Raw genomic sequence first — 24,068 nt, 5'->3', positions numbered from 1 at the left:
TGCTATCTCGTTTCTGCCTGGTTACTGTTGAAACTTGGATGCCTAATACCACATCTGTATTTTATCTTTCTTGTCATTTTCTCTGACTGTATGTTATACATCCTTCAGTGCATAGTATTTAGTGCATTGCATTGTGCCTTAATGAAGCAACTGTTTTAGAAGCATAATTAAATTGATACTGCAAAGCACTGGCTTGTTTATTTTTCAAGGACCATATTATTTAAATATGTATTGCAGAGTAAGTTCTTATACTGTCTATATGTGCACAAATGTATATACTCAAATATAGGTTAACCTAAGCATACAGTATCTTTAGAATGTTGTAGGAAATCGGGTTGCCCAGGACAAAATGCATACCAGAACAGGCATATCATTCAAAGTTAAAAACTAGGGCATCTTAACTGTAATTTGAACCTAGGTCTCCAGTGAAGATCTATTAAACTAAAATGGCCTCATTTAGAAATGATAAATACAGTTACAAAGTAACATTTATTCATATTCATTTACAAATGAGAATAAATAATAATACACATAACATACACACAACATGGCACTGCCACTATAATGTGTTTGCTGAAAAACAACTTTTAGCTGCTGAACAATGTTTAGTAGGGCTTTCTAAAGCCTTCACAGCTCCAGTAGCTGCTAGTTTTATGCTAATCAATAATAATAAAATGACCAATTTAATTGAGCATCCTGTTTAATTTGATGTCTCGTTACTATGCTCACTGTGAAAAGCCAGTAATACACTACCTCACTCACTCACCTTCCACCCACTTCTCTTTAATGTTAACTGACTGTACATGTTCGTGACAAAATAAAATATAAAAACACCAAGTAACTACAAGCTCTTAACTTGAAACAATCTATTTTTTTTTCTTTAGGCATTCCAGACAGATCAAATTAGTTAAAAATGCTTATGCCACAACATTATTGGGGTATACCTGCAATACTTGTACAATCATAGGTATCAGAGTCAGGTTTACTGTCATGTGTACATATAACAATTAATTTCTTATTACATGTTTCCCACATATTGGTGATAATGGTATGATGCTACCAACAGACAAAAAAGACAATTAACTCAAATAATGTCAAACATTAAATTCATTATAAGTTAACATACTATATATGAAGTGAAGGTAATTGGCTGTTGAGTTGCTTTACAGCTTGTGTGTAAAAAAGGCCCAGTGGTACAAGAGCTAATAATCCTGTACTGTTTGTCAGAAAAAAGGAGTTAGAGGAGTGAATGTACAGAATTAGCAAGGTCTTCAATTATTAACACAGCCCATGTTATAAACTGGACAAAAGGCAGCTGTGTATCAGCAATATTCTGTATTCCCCTCAATCCCTCTGTATTCATTTGAGGTCCTGAACTGAGGAGATGCCATATTAGAATGCTAACAGTAAGGATGGGCTCCACTTTGCACATATACATGTTGGAAAATATAGATGGAGACATCCAAGTGTTCTTCAGAAAACTTTGGAAGTAAAGGCATTATTGAGGTATTGTTGACTATGACCAAGATGTGTTGTGCACACTTTAGATTTGACTATACTGAAGATGAAACTTCGTTCACAAGATAAGGCTGAGATCACAGTTGTTCTCACATATAGTAGCACCCTTTTTTCAAATCTACACATGCAAAACTAAAAGTAAAAATTTATCACCCATTTTACTTTCTATTTCAGGTGAGGGTAACATATATTAATGGTTCAAAATTTACGTTTGTTATATAAATGTTCTTAAATCGGACAAGCACCAGAGCTATTTAATTCTGCTAGTAAAGATGTAATGTTTTAGTAAACAGGGTTTTTAAATGTGTATTGGAATAGAGAGATCACTAAAGACAGTGGCTTCAGGAACAATGTGCACTTTGTAAATTTTAGCAAGAAAGTGTGCATGATTTGTTGGTGTAGGTCCCCAAATACTTATCCAACATCCCTGGGTTCAGAATTCTGAATATGCTGGTATGTACCTACAGGGGAGTTTTTAGCACCGGTGAAGTCATGAGCATACCCTACATTTACAAGTAAGAAAATACCCACAGTCTCGCAGGTATGATTACTTCACTTCTTCACGACTGCCTCTATGGGTAGATGGCGACACACCCCTTTATTTGTGTACAAAATTTAAACAATTAATCAGAATATTCTACATTGTTTAAATGAAATTAAGCAATAGTGTAAAGAATATACATGCATCGAACATTAAAACACTGAACAACCTGCATGTATCACCAATTTGACATGGATAGACCAATCAGAACTAAAGAAAATATGCACACTCTCCAGAAGCCTTCCAAAGCTCTGAAAATCTGTTTTACTAGTTAATGTTTTTCCATGTAATAACTGGACATGTTCTGCCCAGAGGTGCAATTACAGTATTTTTAACACAACTGCTTTAAAAAAACAGCCCTGTTAGCAACCTTAAGATGGATATTACTCCTGAACTACATGTTACTTTGGCATGTTGGACTAATTTCAGGTTTCAAACCAAATTATAAAGGATAAAGGCCAGAAAATGTAAAGAGGCTGCTTGCCACCACTGCTTTAAAGATGTTGTTGTTAAATTCTTAAATACAAGCAATTTATGGACACACAGCTTATAGCCCAGATGCCTTTGCTTAGTTGATATCCTCTGCTTCTTTGGTGCTGACCTCACTATTCACACCCAGAGCACTAATTAGTCATTGGCTACATCCTATATTGAAGATTCTGTTGAAAATAAATTTGTACTGTTTGTTTAAATAAAACAGTTCACTGTTTACATTTTTAAAAAATACCTTACCATTCTGCATATTCTAAAGTAACTTTTGGTAGAACCTTGAATTTCCTGAGTACTAAGTTAGCACAATTTAAATAAAAATGTTTGTTTAAATAAGAAATCCAACTAGGTAAATTTATCACAAACAAAAAAACAGATATAGGAATGCAATTCATTCATAGAGCTATTTGTTACATGAACATACTTTACATTAATAGCTATCAATAGTATCTTATTATAGTAGTGCACTGTTCAGGATTTCCTCTTCTCAAATCAAACAGTACTGCCTTCTATGATCATGCCTTGATTTTGATGACAGTGAGTTCAAGACCTTAAGGGAAACCACAAAGTTGAAGCATGCAGGTTAAAACCTTTATCACATTATCTACCCAGAGACTAAATGCAGCTGTAATCATAAAAAAAAGTCCTGTATTACAAGCAAAGCATAATAAAGATGCTGCAGAAACTGCATTAACTACATGGTCCCAACTAAAGCTTGATTATGGAAAATAACAACCAAAATAAAGTTTTTCCACAACAATGTCTAGACACTACCAGTCTATTATTTTTACATTGTACTGGTCCAGTATGAAAAAGTGTGGATGAGTGTGTGTATGCATGTGCTCTGTAATGATCTGGTGCCCATCCATGACAGCACAGCCCTAGGATAAGTTTCAGATTTTCATGACCCTCTGTAGGAATAAGTGGGTTATAGAAATGACTGAATGGATAAATAAATTAAGATGCTCTAATGGAAAATATGTATTACAGTTTCTAAGAAGCAAATATTAGTAAATTACCCGATACACTCCTTTGAAAGTTATACATTTTTAATCAAATATAATTTCATTTAAAATTGCAAAATAAAACACCAAAAAGTGGAATACTTATAATTTAATAAACCCCAAAAAGCAATTACAAAAACTATAACCTTGCAACATGCAAATGTGACATCACATTAGTAACAAAACCCTGTATTTATTGACACTGATATCATGCAAGACGGTATACTGTATAAAAGGATTACTGAAGAGTATGGGGAATAAAAGAAGCTTTTAGAAGACAATAAAGATATCACTGAAGTCCACACGCCAATGGTATCATGAAATGCTAGCAAGTCCAGAGTTGTTCTGCACATGCAAGACTAATAAACTTGAGTTGCCCCAGAGATGTATTGATTTTGAATGTAAGTACAAAAAATCAAGTAGGTTCATTTGCATGTGAGCACAACTAAATGGTGAAACACAGCCTTTAAAACTCACACCTTTGAGAGTGATGTGCCTTTAAAAGGCTGTGTGCTTTGCCATTTAGTTTTTCTCATACAGTCCCACTCCCACAGACCTCTGAAAGTAAACCTACCAGCAAACAATCTTAATTTTAAGTGCTTTTATAAAGGCAACCAGGCTGTCATGACATACATTTATAGAGAGTGTCCTTTAAATAATTGTCCCAGGGTCATAAAGGTATGAGAAAGTAAATAGGAGTTTCTTGACAATAGGTTAAATTTTCTCCAGCTCAGTAGGTGTCAAAACGGGTGGCTACACTGCTTCTTTGTTTTTGTTAACTGCATTCTGGTTATTTTGGGAGTTGCATATCACTTTAACATTGAATTGGGACCGAGTATTACCAGGTGCTGGTAGAAGAAGGCTCTAGAAGTTCAGTTTCAGGGTTTGCAAAATTCCTAATCCCAAAAATTACTTTCCCATTCCCAGAGTTAAAGAGCCCCTTCTGGCCAAAGCTCCAGAATATTTTTAAAGTGGAGAAAGTGTAGTGTGGTATAGTGGGTCCGTGGCTCAAAATACTCCAGGAGGTGGTGCGTGGCCAGCGTTCAGGAGGGGGCACAAGGATCACTCCTGCTGAGCAGCCATGAGCAGGAGTGATCTTTACACTCAAGAGAATCCTCTTGCCTGTAAGCCTATGACTGGAAGCAATAGGAGGATGGTGCGCTTTCGCTGGGTGGAGCCTGGATTGGCAGCAGTGGGCACAGGAGCAGAGATTGTTGGCTCCCCATGGGATGCTGTGGATTGGGCGACAGGAATATGAACCAGTTTTGAAGGATGTCGGCACCTGATGGTGGACAGTGCAAGGTCTGAGTAGGGTAAGCCGGAAAAGTGTCGGTTTTACAGGAAGGCATCAGGGCTTGTGGTTTTAAAATGATTTCCCTGCACTGCCTTGTTTTAACCTTGTTTTAATGGATTTTTTCTATTTATTGATTTTAACCTTCAACGTTCACTTCTAATTTATGGATTATTTATTTGTTGAACTTTTTTGAGCACTGCACTTTGGGACAACTGTTTTGTGGATTTTTTTTTAAATAATAAAAGCATTTGCACTTTTCATCATCCCCTTGCTAGTTGTATTTTGCCCTCATCAGCTCAACTCATTCGGTTACATTACTCACGGTGTCCGGTTCAAGAGGGAGCAAGGAGCTGACCCGCACTGTCACAAATGGTAGCAGCAGTTGGATCAGCTGGGGTTGGGGTCTGAAGATTGGAGGCAGAGTAGCTAGAAAGATAGGTGCCTGACTTTTGAAAGAACCCACAGAACACTTTAAGGACAGAACTTTTTAACAGACTATTTATTGCTGATTGCTTTAGTGTCACTTTAAAGTTCTTAATTTTTTAATGTCCTGGTTTTACGAAGGGGCTTGGGTTGGTTTTAGTGTGGAGTTGTATTAGTGCTTTTATTATTTATTGCTTTTAGAGCAGTGTAGGGCAACGCCACAGGCCTGTGCCACTAATTACAATGAGTTGGTTGTGGCATGAAGCCTTCCCATGCCACTAACAGCTAATGGGGGGGTGGGGTGTGTGGTAAAGTGAGGTCTGAAGCTGCATTTGCGTCTTCGCGTGGGGGTGCTTGCCAAGCGGTTCCCAGGTGCGATATGGGAGCAGACGACCCTGCACTTCACGCACATGTGTAGGCTCATTCACGACCCTAATTGATGCAAGGAGCTGCTGATTACCTAGCTCTGGCTTGTCCCCATTTTAAAAGGAAAGCATGAGCACAAGAGAGGGAGATCTTGAATCAAGGATCGAGAAAGAAGGGGGCAAGGAGGCCACTGGGGCCCCAAGTGGAACTAGACCATAGCCATAGGAAGGGACCTGGACTTGTGGAAGGTCAGCTGTGTGTGTCAGAAGTGTGACTCCTCTGCTGTAAGGCCCATATGGGATAATTAAGAGGAGCCACCAGTGAGGAAGAAGGCACCAAGTTTCCTGCCAGCTGATTTTAACCTTGTTTTTAATGGATTTATTTATTCTGATTTTAACCTCCACAGATGCACCTTTTTATGGATTATTTATTTATTAACTATTTTCGAAGCACTGCATTTTTTTAACACTTTTTTTTTAAATAAAACCAATGATCACTTTTACACCATCCCCTTGTGTGGTTTGTCCTCATCTGCCTTGCTCATCCAGTTACATTATTGATGGTGTCAGTTTCAAGAGTCTCCCATAAATGAAGAGAGAGCAATGAGCTGGCTCACACCATCAAATGAAGTGAGTCTGAAAAGAGTTAAATTGGCAAAAGGAAAGAAGGCAGGGCACACACACACACACACACACACACACACACACACACACATTATATATCCATCCATTTTCCAACCCGCTGAATCCGAACACAGGGTCACGGGGGTCTGCTGGAGCCAATCCCAGCCAACACAGGGCACAAGGCAGGAACCAATCCTGGGCAGGGTGCCAACCCACCGCAGGACACACAAACACACCCACACACCAAGCACACACTAGGGCCAATGTAGAATCGCCAATCCACCTAACCTGCATGTCTTTGGACCGTGGGAGGAGAACCAGAGGAAACCTACCATATATTGTAGGTTGCATATGGGATGGACAGGCATCCCAGCAGGAGGTCAAGAAGGCCCCAAGAATACAGAAAAGTATCCAGACTAAGAGAAGGAAGGAGGTTACACTTAGACACGGTTGCCATAGGGGATGAATGGAAATCGCAGCCGGACGTGGTCCCAGTACCTTCCCTGGTTGGGAGAGAAGGGAAGGACAGGGAAAGACTGGCACAGAGGGATATCTAGTCCCCCCGGGCGCTACAAATTTTGCAGAAAGTCAGCATTGATTGCAAGACAACCAACTTGGTACAGGGGAACTGTCCACTGCAGGGCATATTCACTGACTTTTACTGATACATGGCGAAAAGGACAATGAACCTAATCTATCTATTTTGGAGTTTGGGACAACAATAGAATAACAAGAGGAAAGCTTCAAATACATAGACAGAGCATGTATACCTCCCTATAAGAAACCAGGCTCAAAACAGACAGTAACTGTTCTCCAGAATTATGAAGCAGCAGGAGCTTTCTCCTGTATATATTACTGAGCTTTAAAATCCTCACATTGATCATATTCTTTAAGATCCCCAGGGACTTCAAGAAGATACACTACACACTCGCATCACCCTCCCATACATATTTACAAAAAATAAACTCTTCCATATTGAAATCCACATTTGCCAGATTGTTTTTCACATATAGCAGGTGCCAGCAAATGAAAATAACATTAAACTGTATATTCATAGTGCTTTGATGCAAGTAGGACAGAAAGAAATTAAATGACTGGCAAGCAAATGTTTGGCACCTCATTTTCCATGATATTTCGTAGAGGCGGTAGTTATTTCTTGTTGAGGGGTGTAGTCTAAGATGAATAGAAATTTTGTGTTGCTTTTCTTGTTGTCTTTGTGAACAGTTATACAAAGACAGTTAAAAAGCTCAAAGCCACTACTACATTTCAAAAATACACTAAACATATTTTCTCAATTTAAATAAATCTCCTGTTAATTTCTAGTTCCATGGTTTCCATGTATTGCAAATGTAATCCTTGCTTATGAAAAATTACATTATTTTTATAATTTTAAACATTGACAGTTAACTCTTAGATTGCAGAAAAAGTAATAAATAATGAGAAATATTAAAATAATTGCATAATTAAGAGTCAAAGCCATTTCAACATGACCATACTGAAGATATTTTAATGTAGTGATTATAGATAATAGGATTCTTTTGTTGTTTTTCTGAAATTATTACAAATATAAAACAAGACACACACAATTAAAACTGACCTGTAATGACTTTAATGTAAACTGCCCTTTTAAACTAGAAAGGAGTAAAGCCTACGATGTTTTCTCCAACATTACAAAGACGTGCCTGTTAGAACGACTTTAATTTGACAAATGTGATTGAGTAAGCCCTGTACAAAGTTTGTTCCTGCTGTGCGCTTTGATGATGCTAGAAGAACCTTCTCATATGCCACTTTACAGCAGTGAAATATACAGATCAGAAATATTAATGAATGAAAATAAGACCAAGCTTTTAAGATGTGGTTCTAATCCCAAAGTTACAGACCTGACATACAATGCCATTTTACCCACACTCTCCCAAAATGTCAGAAGCTTTTCCCATTTGTGTTACTTTGAAATTAATTATTTAACTAGAATATGTGGGCACAGATGGAAGGTTTTAAAGGGTGAATTTTACATAAAATTAACAAGTATTTCTTCACAATGGGAACAACTAATACAATGGAATAACATACCAGACACTGATACTCTTTATACTACTTAGTACATAGTGTGTAGTGCTTTGGGGACCTTCAAATTTGACCTAGATATTTTGCTAAAGTTAGGTGCCTATTGGAGTGTATGGATAAATCTTCAGCTTTTCAGGACAACCATGATGTGGTTGTAATGACTGCAAACATCCTTAACTACGACAGCAAAGCAGATGTGGGGTCATTTTGCCTTGTTCTTAAAGTAGTGTTGTAGGTATTCAAAATTCTCCACCCATTTTATTACATTCAGTTATTAGTCACCTTAGCCCAAACATAGCTGTCTCAAAATTCAAGGGTGAGTATGAATGAGTAGGTCAAGTTAAGAAATCCAAAGTACCCTAAAAAAACAGAGAAAAAAACTGGGAAAAAAATACTCATTGAGAATGTGTTAATCCCGCACTGATATATCAAAGATTGAGATATGAACCCAGAACTCAATAGCTGTGAGGTAGCTGAGCTAACCACTGTGTTGCTGCTGCCTCGTAACAACGAGAGCAAGGTTCAAGTCCCACGTATGTCCTGCCTGGAGTATGCATGCTTCCTGAGTTCACTTGGGTCTCCTCCATGTAATCTGATTTTCTCCCATCCTCCAAAGACATGCATGCTAGGTAAACTGGCATTGCTAAGTAGGCCCCTGATGAATGTGTGTTTGTGTGTGTTCACCCTGTGATGGGCTGGCACCCTGTGCAGGGATTGTTCCTGACTTGCACCCAGTACCTTCTGGAATAGTCTCTTGCTTCCCTATTACCCTCCTATGGAGAAACAGGTTTAGAAAATGAATGGATTTTCTCTCTGTTTTTCCACATCTTAAACATGTGAAGGTTAGGTTGATTGGCAACTTTAAAATGTACCCTGTATGAACAAGTGTGTAAATGTGCATGACCAAGCCCTGTGATAGACTGATAAACCATTCAAGCACGAATTGTACACAATTACACCTGGATCAACTCTGGACTCTGTGAAAGAACAAATGAATAATACATTTCTTTACAACAAGGTATGGCATTTTATGACATTTCACATCAAGCCCCATCAAATTACCATAATCTTTTCTAAAACGTGCCATTATTAGTGAATTCTGCATCATGCTTGAGTTTCAAAAGCATTGTTGGAATAGAGCCACTTGAATTTCTGCTCAGTGTAGACATTTTAAAAAACTGTCAATATAAAAACTGTTGTTGAAGATCTGCATTGCATTTTAGATACACACCTAGTGGATAATGATAATAAGTAAAGTTGCCTTTAAAAAAGGGATATATCTTCCAGCTTTATACACTGCTACTGTACAGGAATTAGAGAGACAGTCTAACATGTCACCAGAAATAACCTGGTTATGTCTCTGACTATACACACAATATCTCTGGAAACAAGTAAAAAATGTCATTATGTCCTTTTTCATTGTACATAAGAAATGGTCTGCTTTTGCACATTGGGAAAAACAAATTGGGAAGGTATTCAAGAAATTAAAGAGAGCACTAATTCACAACACTGACACAAACCTTGTGTGACCCAAACACATATTTTTGCAAATGGTCCCTCACAGTAATGGGTTGGCCATTGCTGCAGCGTGCAATGCATCTTTGTTCTCTAAAAAGAAAACTTGGCATTCTTAAACATGTATCAAATTTATCTAAATTTTCACATGACACAGTGCTGAATTTTGCACACTCCCACACCCAAGCAACTGCTTGAATACACACTTGTTTTCCAATAGCTAAACCACATAGTTTTTGAAATGTACATTAAAAATAATCAGAGTGTAATCATATTTTAAAATGATGTCAGGCATTGCAGAATTTGTGAAACAACATGATTAACACTGCATTCATATTCATCAGTATTCCAAAAAACCTTTTACATGCTATACTGTAGAAAGTTCATGCTATATTCTGGAATCTTCAATGTTGTAGTGCTAACAGTGCCCCATGCTTCCCTACTAATGCCAAAATTGCATTATTACAAAACTAGGACTTTACTCACTAATTCAGAACTTTTTAACACTATTTTCAAATTTCAATTTTTCACATTTAAATTTCAATCCAGGATTGCAGGGAGCATTAAGCATCAGGCACAAGTCAAAAAACAGTCATACTGGGCCCATCCAAAGTCACTAACAAACCTTATACATTTCATCTTTTAAGAAATAAAATTAGAGCAACTGAAAAACCCTCACAGACACAGGGAGAATGTGCAAACTTCACATAAATAGTGACTGGGACAGGATTTGAACCCAGGCTCCTGGAGTTGTAAGGGAGTAATTTTATTCACTTTATTAATCATATTCAAATTTTTGAAGACAAACTGAGTAATTCTGATGGGTACATGAAACCATTACCTATACATTTCAAAGTGAATTCCAGCCTATGCACTAAAATAAAATCACATTAAGCATTTTTATCTAGAATAAGAATGGGAGTCATGAAGTCTAAACAATCAATCGACTTATTAAAGGCATGATACAGATTGATTTTACTGCTTTGGGTATTAAAGGAATACTTCACCCAAAAATTTAATTTTTTATGTAACCTAACCTAACCTTAATATCTCTGGAATGGCAGACAAAAACAGAAAAAATGGACTGTATATGTTAACCACTGTTCTGTTTAGGAATCTATTCCCATTCACAGACAGGAACTTATGCTGGGTGGAGTGCCAGCCCATTACAGAGCACACTTGTATACGTAGTAACTATCACTCATAATAGGCCAATTGAGAATTGACAAACAAACCCATGTATCTTTAGGAAAGCAGGAATACAATAAGAGAACATGCAAATTTCAGAAAGAGAATAATTGAGCCAAGATTGGAACCAAACTCCAAAAAAGTTATGAGAAATATACATTAAATACTGTACACCACTTTGTTGACTTTGTGTTTTCTCCTTACAACAAAATCAACAAATTTTGAGGTCATCCAGGTATAAATTCACTAAGCAAAGACTTCAACACTTTGAATTAATATTTTGTAAATATTTTTGAAAAGGCATAGCATGTTTCTGGGTTTTTTTTTCTTTTTTAAGTAAAATTTGTAAAATAGTAGAAATGTGTGTTTGTGTTAATAAATAAACTTTATTTCAGGTACAAGGACATTTTAGTAAGAGAAAGAACAATATTTGCATTGGCAATAAGCCTAAATACATTGTATTCAATGACAGTGCAGGATAATATTTAGCTATTTTTTAATCATCTTTAATTATGCAATTTTAGCAACCTCTTGTAAAAGTTATGGGATTGATGTGTCTGCTGTGATTGTGTGTTCTGTATATTGTGTCATGTTCTTTCTATAAGACTTTCAGTCCAGCCTTACTGAATAACTGATAGTTTATGTTAGTGCTGGGCAGAATGACTAAAATTCTATATCACGGTATGTTTCAAAATTATACCGGTTTCACGGTATTCAACGGTATGTTTTTCCATGCATGAGTGGATATTAACCACATTTTCCACTGCAATTACTGCAGAAGACTGGCTATATATATATAAGAATAACCTATTCTACTGTCATGAGCATTGTACAAAAAAACATTTTAATGTGCACACAAGTATTAATACAGGTTTGCATGGCCCCATAAAGTGATAGTTTTCAAGGGGATGGCACTAATGAAGAGAAGGAATCACATTGCATGACAGTCAAAGTACTGAACCTTTTTATTGAACAAATTTTGCAAAAAAAATTAAGATAAAATTTTGACAACATATTTTCAACCATCCAAAGAGGCATTTAGACTTAATAAAATATTCAGAGGTGCTTGTCAAAAGTTGTATTGCACTGAACAGGTCTGAGAAAAGGAATAAATAGTGAATATTTTTTGTAAACCAACTACACTTTCTTTTAATGTTAACAATCTCTGTCCACTGACACGTTAAAGTGACTTTTTAAACAACTTTACCATCATTAAACTGCATAATATTTAAACTAATATATAAATACAATAAAATAAATAACAGTGCAACTTCCCAGTAATAATACTATTACTTCAAGACTTCAAGCCCAGGTGCATTACACAGTATTCACCAAATAAAAATAAAAGAAACAAGTGCAACTTGGTGAGACATCTTTACCAATGAAACCATCATTAAGTCAAATTTAATTAATATGGACCTTGCTTCAAGCTAAGCTATATACTTAAATAATAAAACTGCAATTTGCATTTACAGTATAATGCTATTTGTGGTATAGCCATACAGAAGCATATTAGGGCCACAGTGAAGAAAAAAAACTATATGTCAAGAATAAAGACGACATGATGACTTTATTCTCGACATTTCCACTTTAATCTTGACCCTTATGTCGAGATTAAAGTCGACATTTCCACTTTATTCTCGCCGTTTATGTCGAGATTAAAGTCGACATTTCCACTTTAATGACAAAATAAACTTTGAGAATAAAGTAGAATGTTGTAAACTAAACTTCATCCTAAAATCAATATTTAATTTACTAGATTTTCTCAAACCCCGTCATAAATTAAAGTAGCATATTAAATGTTTTATGTTGTGTTCCCGGACCCAGTTGTTAATCACTAAGCGCGATCTTAAACTGACTTCCTCCGTACTAAGAGGAGGAGCTGGCAGCGATCGCTGCATAGAATACATTCACTTCATTATATTCCTGCTCTCTGAAAATTTAGAATGCCAAGATAAATGCTTGATATCATTTTCTGATGAAATGCATTAAAGCAGGTATTAAGCATGCACGGTAGTGAGGCGGTAGTGCTGCTCCCTCACAGTAAGGGGTCCCCAGGTGTACGTTCAGTGTAAACTTTATGGCAGGTGTGACAAGGCTTCAAAATACTGGATGTATGAATGGGTATCGCACAGGTTTAACTTAAATATTGTGCAAATGTTGGGTTCATGATCTAGTGGTCAGAGACACGAACACAGAAATCAATGGATGTTCTTCTGAGTGGGCTTTCTTTATTGCATGCATGCTGTCTCTATCTGACGTATCAAACCCACAGTTCCTATCCTTTTTCTTTCTCCATATAACCAATCACCACACAATAAACGTCTTTGTGAAATTAAAACTAGTCATAAACTTAGACCACAGAGTGTTCAGAACTTTAAAAAAATCTTTGTTATACATGTTTAAATATGCCATCCATTCAGGATTGTGCCCATCCCAGCAAGCATTGTGTGCGAGGCAGGAGCAAATCCTGAACAGGGCGCCAGCACATCACACAGTGAATACGAGCAATACATACACTAGTAGGGTCAATATAGCATAACAAAACCCCACATCCTACATGACTATGAAAGGAAACTGAAGCATGCCAAGTAAACCCACCAAAAAACATGCAAATTCAAAGCAGGGAACACCCAGGACCCCTTTGCTGCGAGGCAGCAGTGCAACCTCCACGCCATCGTGCCCCCACATGATTAATACATGCTTTAATCCGTTTCATCATGAAAATTACATCAAGTACTTATTTTAGCATTCTAAATGTTCAGGGAGAAGAAATATCATGAAATTAATGTATTCTGTGTGCTGCCTACACCTCCTCTTGGTGCAAGAGGAAGTCAGTTTAAGAAGCACGTAGCGATTAACATGACTCGGGGAAAACTTAACACAAAGCATTTAATGTGCTACATAACTTATGATGGGGTTTGAGAAAATCTAATAAATTAAACATTCATTTTAAGATGAAGTTAACTTTATGATGTTCTACTTTAATAACAAATTATGAGAATAAAGTCAACATGTCAACTTTATTCTTGTCATAAGCATTGAGATTAAAGTGGAAATGTCGAGAAGAAGTCAACATGTCGTCACACTATTACACATAACCCAGGGGCCTCATGTATAAACGATGCGTACGCACAGAAATGTTGCATAAAAACATTTCCACGTTCAAATCGCGATGTATAAAACCTAAACTTGGCGTAAAGTCACGCACATTTCCACTGTACCTCATACCCTGTCGTAAGCAAGTTCTGCGTTTGGTTTTGCAGACTGGCGGCACCCAGCATCAAAGCAGTGCTACTGTTCCTGTATGGTTTATCTTTCTATCTTAGATCCACATTTCTGACGCGGCTTTTGTGGTGTATGGCCGGCTGTTCATCCCGGCCAATACCCCCAAGCCGCCAGGTGGAGCCCTCACTGCAGTATGGAGGTCCCTCGAAGACCAGCAGGGCATCATGGACATTGGAGTTTTTATACACAGCCCATGGAGACCACTAGGAGACGCTGCAGGGAGGAATGATGGGTATTTGCCTTATGCCCCAGAAGTACGTCCGAGTCACATGGACAAGGGGAATGACGTGCTTCCGGGGTGAAGAAAAGGACTTGTACCTGACCCGGAAGTGATGAAGAATCACATGGACTAGGGATTGGGAACACTTCCAGGTCAGGGAAGATAAAAGTACTGTGGCAGCTCCCAGACAGCGAGCTGAGCTGGTTTGTGGGAGGAGGGCAACGAGTCTGAAAGTGGTGGATTGGTTTTTTGTAATTATTATTGTGATTATTTATGAGTATAGTGGAGAGGAGGGTGCTTTGTGCAAGATAAATAAAGTCAACTATTGGACTTTTATCTGGTGTCTGGAGTCTTGGACAGGGGTTCAAGGGAGCGAGACTGCCCCCTATCTGTCACACTTTATAAATACACTGAAACTAACCACATATTGTTTATTACGTGTTTTATTTTATTTACGTGTCCTAAATGACGTCCTTTTGGCATTGGACTTAGGACTCCACGTGATTATGGTTCTTCTCGACTTATCTGCTGCCTTCGACACAATCGACCACGACATCATGATCTCCCGACTCGAATCCTGGGCTGGTGTATCTGGCTTACCCTCGAATGGTTCAGGTCCTATTTCTGCAACAGAACTCTTAGAGTCATGCTAGACGATTTTTCATCTGAATCAGTCCCACTCCCATGTGGGGTCCCTCAGGGTTCCACTTTAGGGCCACTACTTTTTTCAATTTATATCCTGCCTTTAGGTGCAATTTTTAGAAAACATGCAATTTCATATCACCTATATGCTGACGACTGCCAAATTTATTTTTCACTCAAGCCAACTGACTCCACCAAACCTCTCCTCGACTGTCTATCTGACATTAAGGACTGGTTGGCTGTAAACTTTCTTCACCTGAACGATTCAAAAACCGAGGTCATTGTTTTTAGTCCAGACTGCAAACAGACTCCACCCCTTGGCCTCGACTCTCTTCCCATTCCAGTAACTTTTTCTGTCTCCAATCTTGGAATCAAAATGGATACGGTCCTGAAAATGGATGCTCAAGTCAATAGCACAGTAAAATCCTGCTTTTTCCATCTTAGGCAAATCACCAAACTCAAGCCTCTTCTGTCTAACCACGTCCTGGAATCAGTAATTCATGCATTCATTACATCCCGGCTCGACTACTCAAATTCCTGCCTATATATCAGTAAGGCCACTCTTTCTAGACTCCAACTGGCTCAAAATGCGGCTGCAAGGCTTCTAACTGGAAGCAGCAGAAGCGAACACATTACGCCAATTTTAAAAACCCTACACTGGCTGATACAGAATTGATTTTAAGATACTCCTCTTAACCTATAAGGCACTAAACGGTCTAGCCCCCACATATTTGGGTGTCTTGCTCCATCCTCACAATCCTCTTCGTGTTCTTAGATCCGCAGATCAGTTGCTCCAAACTGTTCCCAAGGTACGTTTTAAAGCTCGTGGTGAAAGGGCTTTTTCCGTCTGTGCTCCCAGGCTCTGGAACTCTCTACCTTTAGTGGTTAGAAAAGCCACCTCAGTCGCCTCATTTAAATCACGCCTAAAAACACACTTCTTCACATTGGCTTTTACTTCTTAACCTGTCTCATTTCCACTTGTTTCTTCCTATTTCCCTATTTTATTGGGTCCTCTGGCCTGTTTTTAGTATCTCTGTTTTAAATTTCTCTCTTAATGTTTGTGTTTAATATTTTGTTTTTAGTCTTGCTTCTTTTTAACTGTAGAGCGCTTTGGTCAGTTGTAATGCTGTGTTTTTAAGCGCTCAACAAATAAAAATGGTATGGTATGGTATGGTATTAGTGTAATGCATCTGATTGTAATTAACCTGTAACAATATAATGGTCCAGGGAATAGCCATAGTATACCATACCAAATACCACAACTGCTTTAGCGTTGTTACTCTCACTGCAAAATCTTCTTCTTCTTCTTTTACTTCTTTCAGCTGCACCCGTTAAGGGTTGCCACAGCAGATCATATTTTTCCATATTACTCTCACTGCACCACTCAGAGTATTTATATCACTGTATCCGAGTGGGGAATCAGAGCAGCAGCTGATCGGAAAGAGAATTATCGGGATGCAGCGTCAAGCACACGCTGCCTCAGCCACGGCAAAACATTTCAAAGCCTTTCCTGTACGGACCTCGCGGTTCAGAAACAGTTTCATCCCAAGAACTATAAACGCACTCAATAAATTGCTCCTTGTAGAACTGTTTGTACTTATAAGTACAATTACCCCACTGTAAACTTGCACTACAGTTATAATATTGCACAACCTGCGCCACTTTATAAAGCGCATATTTACATATGATGACGATATCATTTTTAAGATGAAATGTAGCAAAATATGTTGATTATACAGATAAAACGTTTAATTATTAACAATACAGATTATTTCAATGAAGTTAAACATGTGAGGACACAGTGCCGCAACACTAGCAAGTTCACATATTATTCCTGCCTCGCGCTGTATATTTGCTGAGGCTGGCGCGACACTGGAAGGATAGACGGATAAAATAATTAAACACATACTATGAACATATTTCAATGTTCCTTAAAAGTTTTGAAGAATCGTCGTTGTAAGCTTACAGATGGCTTAACCTCTATTACAGAGCTGATTGTGTGGCGATTTGGTATTTGGGGAAAGAAAAGTAAGGACAGGAATTGGTGGTTAGTATGTTTGAAAGAGACAGTACTGCTACAATAAATTATTTCATCGAAGGTCGTGCATAGCACAGCAGCATCTTGTGTGAGACATGAACAATCACTGCGCCATCGTGTTCCCATGTTTAATAACATGCTTTCATTCCAATCATCATGAAAATGATATCATGTATACATCTCAGTATTTTAATTATTCAGAGAGCTGTAATATCATGAATGTAATGGATTCTGTGTTCTGTCGGAGAAAGAGAACGGAAGCACATAGTGATTCACACACATAGAGCACATAGAAGATCAAATACAAAACAGAGCATTTAACATGCTACTTTAGTTGTGATGGGATTTAAGAAACTAGTAAATTAAATGATTTTGAGATGAAGTTTATGATGTTCTACTTTAATGACAAAATAAACTACGTGATTAAAGTGGAAATTTCGAAATTAAAGTTGACATTTAGTGCTTTTTTCCCCACTGTGTGCCTATTTTTTTTGTCTGTACCCTAATAAGCTTTCATATCATACTCAGACAGTGGGCTACAACTTGCCTTTTCACAGCGACTTTGATATGTAACTTCTGTTTTATTTTGACACTGTGCGACTTTGTGAACTTGAGCTTTCGAGTTTCTCCAACACGCTATGTCACTCGATCAACTTCCTTTTGTTAATTATACCACTGTTTAAATCAACAAATAGTATGTTTTTCCTTTGCCTCCACTTGGTATTCGCTGAAATTCTTATATATTTTCCCCCGTGCTTTTTCCCATGGTCTTTTCACAGAATGCTGAGCTTAAGGGCTATTTATATTGATTTGCATATTCAAAGAGGCGTAATTTTGGGAGGAATTGGGGCGGGACAGCAGGCACGTGCGTTACTTTTTACACTGACCAGGATTTATGTAGCGGAAGAACATGGAAGTTGGAGTATGCACAGATTCATGCATCTGGATTTTTCTGTGTGTAAGCACATTTCGGCTGTAGTGCTTACATCATGTTATAGTGCGAATTCTGCGCACAGCGTTATGCATGAGGCCCCAGGTACATTACACAGTATTGAAAAAAATAAAACAAGTACAACTTGGCTTGCAGTATTATCCAGTAGTATAGAAACAGTATTCACACATTTGAACATAATGGCCCACATCTGACCATTTAAATCCAAAGTATCTCCAGACAACAGACATGGCTCCTTTTTCTAGCAAATGTTCTTCTGTGTCATCATGTTCAACTTTATCGTCTGCTACAGCTTCAGTTTCGGAATGTTCTCTGTCCATTTTCACTGTGCAATACCTCCACTACTGCATGTACTCCGTTGCATTTGTTTAGCGGTGTAGCAGTGAAAAAGGTCCCCCTTAAACAGTTTCCCGCTGCACCACATTCCGAACATTGTTTAGGCTATTTAAACCGGTGTTGTGGTATAAGAAAGATCCATATCATGACAAAAATAAAAAATGGTTTTCGGTATGAACCGGTATACCGCCCAGCACTAGTTTATGTTACTGGAGTATAGTTTTGCACATATCTAAAACTCCATCCCATACCAACCTGTACATCTATACAAAGCACACTCCTGAATTTTTACAAATGTCTTTTTTAACCTTTGTTAAGGTTCAAGTGGAGGTCATAATGTTTCGATTTACTAACTTTTCATTTCATCAGCTACTACCTGTTCCACCACGGCTCCACCTGCATAGTAGTGAAACAGGACAAACTTTAAAAATCAATGAAAAAAAAAAAATAATGTAATAATTTGTATTGAGAATAATTTATATTGATAGCTTTTGTATCTGAGGACCTCTTGTTATACGATACTTTTGGTTTTGCTATCGGAGCGAGAATGTACTGTAGCTGTGATCTCTTTGCCAAAAATGTAAAAACTTGGCAAGGTATCTCTGGCCAAGCAGAGAGTAGTTACGCTCCAACCTGAAATGTTGCCTCTGTATCTGATCATGCTCAGCTCTGACGGGAGAGTGTCCCCCACGTGGGGAGAACAGCACGTGACTGATGAGCAGGAACCCTCTAAAACAAATGTAGCTGTGATTTCTCTCTCAAAAACATCAAACATTACTCTTTAACAATCTCTAGATGATAATGTCTGCTGAACAAACAGGTACTGCTAGCTAAGCAGAGACAAGGAACACTCAAAAATGTGGAAAAGGTGGAGTGCCCCAAACAGAGGCTGGCGCGTGAGTGAGGATGGCCCCAACTGGCTCCCTACTCCTGAGATCCCGCCTCCCCCTCCTCTTAGCCCGCAGTCTGTCTCTTGGATTTGTGCGAATAAATCTGTGCCACAACTGAACTATGATACTTCGCGCAAAGTATGTTCAAGCAAATTAAAGAAAAAAACCCAATCTAAATCCATTAAGTAGTTCTCTCATGAAAAGCGGACGGACATACAGACAGACGTTGGATTTTTTTATATATATATATATATATATAGAGAGAGAGATGTATTACTCCTCCATTTTTGATTCATAGTAGCAATGATCCTATGCATCTCTAGGGGGCACATCCTACATGTGTAGATACGTGTGATGTCATGGGTACATGATCATGTCATTTTGGCAGATACAGTATCTTATATAAGGACTAGTGAAAATTGTGGACCTCCAGTTCCTCCATGTTCATTCCACTACAAAAAGCTAGATGTAAATAACAGTAACCTGTCCATCCATTGTTTACAAACATAAGAACTTGCACTAGATTTTGAATTCTGAATACATATGTACTGTATCCTTGCGGATTATCAATAGATGTGTTTCTGGGAACTGTGCTTTAATTACAATAAACTTTGCTGACCATCAAGTTTCCGCTACCAAACATTTTTTGACTTTCCAGAACACATCAGGTCATAAGTTTTCGATTAAGACCAAGATCAAGATTCTAGCCCCAACAGATTTAAAGTAATCATGTGGCAGATGAACAGATTAGCATTTTGTACATTAATGAATTAGAAGATCATTGAGAGACTCCATTTGTTACCGAGTCATTACTGATGGCCCTAGATGTCCAGAACCAACCCTAAATAGGATGCCATGCAATTGCAGAACCCACCCACACAAACACCCATATTGGGTAGATTTAGAATTGTCATTTAACTTAACACAGAAGTCTTAGGGATGTGCAAGGAAACCAGTGTTCCCAAAGAAGAACACACTCCAAACAGACTATAATTGGGTGTAGTATTTTAACTCAAAATTTGACAGTTAACTGTGCTAACTCATTTACTACCATATTGCCCGTAATGAACTATAAAACAGTTATATAAATGCTAACAATTTATTTATTCATTTGATGCTACAGTAGGTAAACTATCAGGCTTGAAATTGATCAAACATGGCCCTGCTCAGCTATTAATTTCAAAGCATATAGTTACAGCAAATACTGTAGTTAAGTTTTTCACAGTACAAAACTTCATACTAAACTGTGTAGGAAATAACCAATAGAGATGCATAATAAAACCAAGAATCAAACTTTTTATACCACTTGCTACTGGACTCAACATGAAGCAGGTGCACTTTTGAATAAATGTTGCCAGTATAGTCTGTGGAGGACAAATAATAAAGTCAGTTAGTTAAATGCAAAAGCAATAAAAATAGCCAATAAATGTGTGCCTCATTCAAGGCCTGGTATATTCATGACTCATTATTTCATTATACAGATATGTTATTGGGAATCTACTTTGATTGGAAAGCACTAAAAGCACTTAAGGGGTGTGAATAACAAAATAATGGAAGGGACATCTGATACACACAGATTCAGATATCAAAGCTGTGTATCTATCACTAATTTTATGTATGGCACACATCAGTTTCAGAAACTAGAGAGCAAGGCTCAAAAGTGTACTGGACACCACATTGCTAATTATTGCAGAATGATGAAAACTACATTGTACCTATGTGACAAAAACTAAATAATAATTTTTTTAAACATAAACAATGACCTGAACTTACATTTAATTATCCATCCCCTATACAATGGTGTCTGTAAATGCAAGATTGGTTAACAGTGTCATTCTAGACATGTCTGTCCATCAGAAGCCAATATCATACAAAAAAAATCACATAAACCTTTAGAGTTGCCCATTAACCCGACATAATACTGTTTAATGTATAAAGAGAGAGACTTAGAGACCTGTGAATGGAACCACATAAATACAATATGAGGAAGGATTACAAACCCCTCATAGACAGTTTTCTTCCCTGAAGTTTAACCAAGGTCTAAGACTCTGCAGATAGCATCATGACAAAAAATATTATAGCTGATACTTTTTAAATTAAGTGAAGCATGTTACAAAGTAATTAAAATAAAAATAAATCTAAAATAATACACTAAAGGCACAAAATGTATTTACTGAATATGTACACTATATATCTAGATTTAATTCTCCTTTATTAAAGTATGATTATCTTACAATATTCCACAAACCAATCTTTATGACATCAGATGGCCCTGAACATGGCACTCTCATACACTCGTCCATCCATCCATCCATTACCCAACCCACTATATACTAACTACAGGGTCACGGGGGTCTGCTGGAGCCAATCCCAGCCAACACAAGGCAGAAAACAAACCCCAGGCAGTGCGCCAGCCCACCACAGCTCATACACTCTTATACCAAGAAAAATTAAAAGACAGCAATTAACCTAATACAAATATCTATAAGAAGTGGTAACAAAAAATTGGTACTAAGAAAAAGAAACTCCCAGAAACCATGACACAACAATGGAGAACAGGCCAAAGTTTCACAACAATTTCACGGTTTAAATGGTCTACAAATGCTTTTCTCATATTATGCAGTGTATTTTTTCAAAAACTCTCTTTAGCCATGGTGGTGTGGTTACCTCCTTGCTCACACTCCAGGACAAAATTTAATTTTAAAAAACACATATAGACTTATATAAAGTGGATAATGCATAAGTATTAACTATAGTGGCTATGAAAAGTATTTAACCTTCCATGGAATTTTTTTTAGATTTACTGTGTAAATACCATGTTATCTTCTACTATCTATTTTCTGATCTCTTTTTTGTCATATGGTTGAATGGAGGCAGAGTCTATTCCAGCAGGCATCAGATAAAAGCTTAGAAACAACCCTGAACAATTAATGCACACTCCTTGACATAAGGCCAAATGAGGCCATTAATGAACCTATGTTACTAACATACCTGTACATCTTTTAAGATGAGGAAGAATACTGAAATACTTCAGTTACTGCAGTGTCAGACACACTGACATTGACTGTTAAGTTTGTTAATAAATAACAGCTTAAATAAACAGAATGCCTAGAACAATAAAATGAACATCATGATCAGAATGGTTATGAAAATCTTACAAGCCATGATAAAGCATAAAAAACACTAAATTATGTCCATGGAACACATATAAAATGCTTGCTGCTTTCAAATAAAAGTCAGAAAACCTATTTTTGACATTTCTGATGTGAAACCATTTAGTGTCATTTTCCCTGATGTCTTCTTCACCTATTGTTGTTATTGGTATGCAATTAAGCACAGAAACTCCGCAGAAAAAAGTGGATTAATATGAAAATTACAAAAGTGAGTTAATAAATTAAAACTATGGAAAAAAATAGAAATATTTCTGAATTTGTTATGAATGTAAAACTGCTGCCCTATCATAAGTACAGAATAGGATAATAAAAGACTAACCAATTAAACAATTACAAATCAAACAACTCAGTACAGTAATTGTAAAACTGATTGAAAAAAAATCTTGCCACAAAAAAGTTTTAGAGGACAGGTAGCCATCAATCAAAACTAAGTAGGCAGTCAAGTAGGGTACAAACCAGACAGCACATCAAGACATACTGTATATGGCAAATGAAAGCATATTACAGTCGTCTGTTAACACAAAAGAAACTGCACACAACCATAATTTCACAGATGCTTGTTAAAACTGAGCTTCACAGTAGACAGCCAGAAGAAACACATTAAGGTGTATAGGACTTGCAAAAATAAATTCTGGAGAAAAAAAAGTAATATTCTGAAAGCAGTCTGAGAAATGGAAAAAGATTCATCTTTCAACGAGATAATCCCTCAAAATATATTGCCATGGCCACATTGGAGTGACTTAACCTGAGGTACCTTGGTGCTTTTGACTAGCTCAATGAGAAGTTCAGACATTAGTACAAGTCAAAAACTGGTTGTAATAAGTGAGACTTGAATCTTTCTAATTAGAAATACAAGCTTGCTCAAATAGAAATTTCATTGTTATGGTTATGGTTAACAACTGTTAAGAGCCATGGTATTTGTCTTTAACCTTAAAAAAATGAAAAGTTATCTTAGTAGGAGGAATTCCTACACATTACAATACTACTGTGAACATTAAAATCCAAGGTTTTGAACTGTCGATTATCAAAATGCTTATCAGAGTCAGGTGGAGCTGGTGCCTATAGGTTGAAAATAGTAATCCTGAATGTAGATCAACTGAACAGCAGACAAAAATGATGGTGTATAGGCATGCAAGAAAAATTCCAGGATACAGAAATATAAGAATGCACCAGAGACAGAAATGCACTGCGACAATCAATAAGACTGATCAATTGCAACTTTGGAACATATAAAATCATTGATTTTACAGTACATCCTTACATCAACATTTCTTTGAAGACCACTACCTAGAAAAGTTACAATAACAATGTGATCAATATCAAGGTGTATTTTTCATTCTAGAAATAAAAGATTTTTTTTGCCAAAATAGAAATGTTACACTTACTCTAGATGAGCCACCAGAGGAATAGTTTATGACTTGTAGAGGAAGTAAAAGATTAGCTATTTACAAAACATAACAAGTATCAACAGCCCCTTATCTTTAACCTGTTTTTATTTGCACTT

General features: G+C 37.2%; 1 protein-coding gene across 1 annotated transcript in view; it reads right to left on the bottom strand.

The window, feature by feature from the left end:
- Window positions 1–24,068, bottom strand: part of antxr2a (ANTXR cell adhesion molecule 2a) — a 263,978-nt gene that overhangs the window by 223,712 nt on the left and 16,198 nt on the right. The window lies entirely within an intron of this gene.

The sequence above is a fragment of the Polypterus senegalus genome, chromosome 7, assembly GCF_016835505.1.
Source record: "Polypterus senegalus isolate Bchr_013 chromosome 7, ASM1683550v1, whole genome shotgun sequence".
Taxonomy (NCBI): domain Eukaryota; kingdom Metazoa; phylum Chordata; class Cladistia; order Polypteriformes; family Polypteridae; genus Polypterus; species Polypterus senegalus.
Note: the sequence above shows the minus strand (reverse complement) of the source record. Positions and strands in the feature narration are given on the sequence as shown.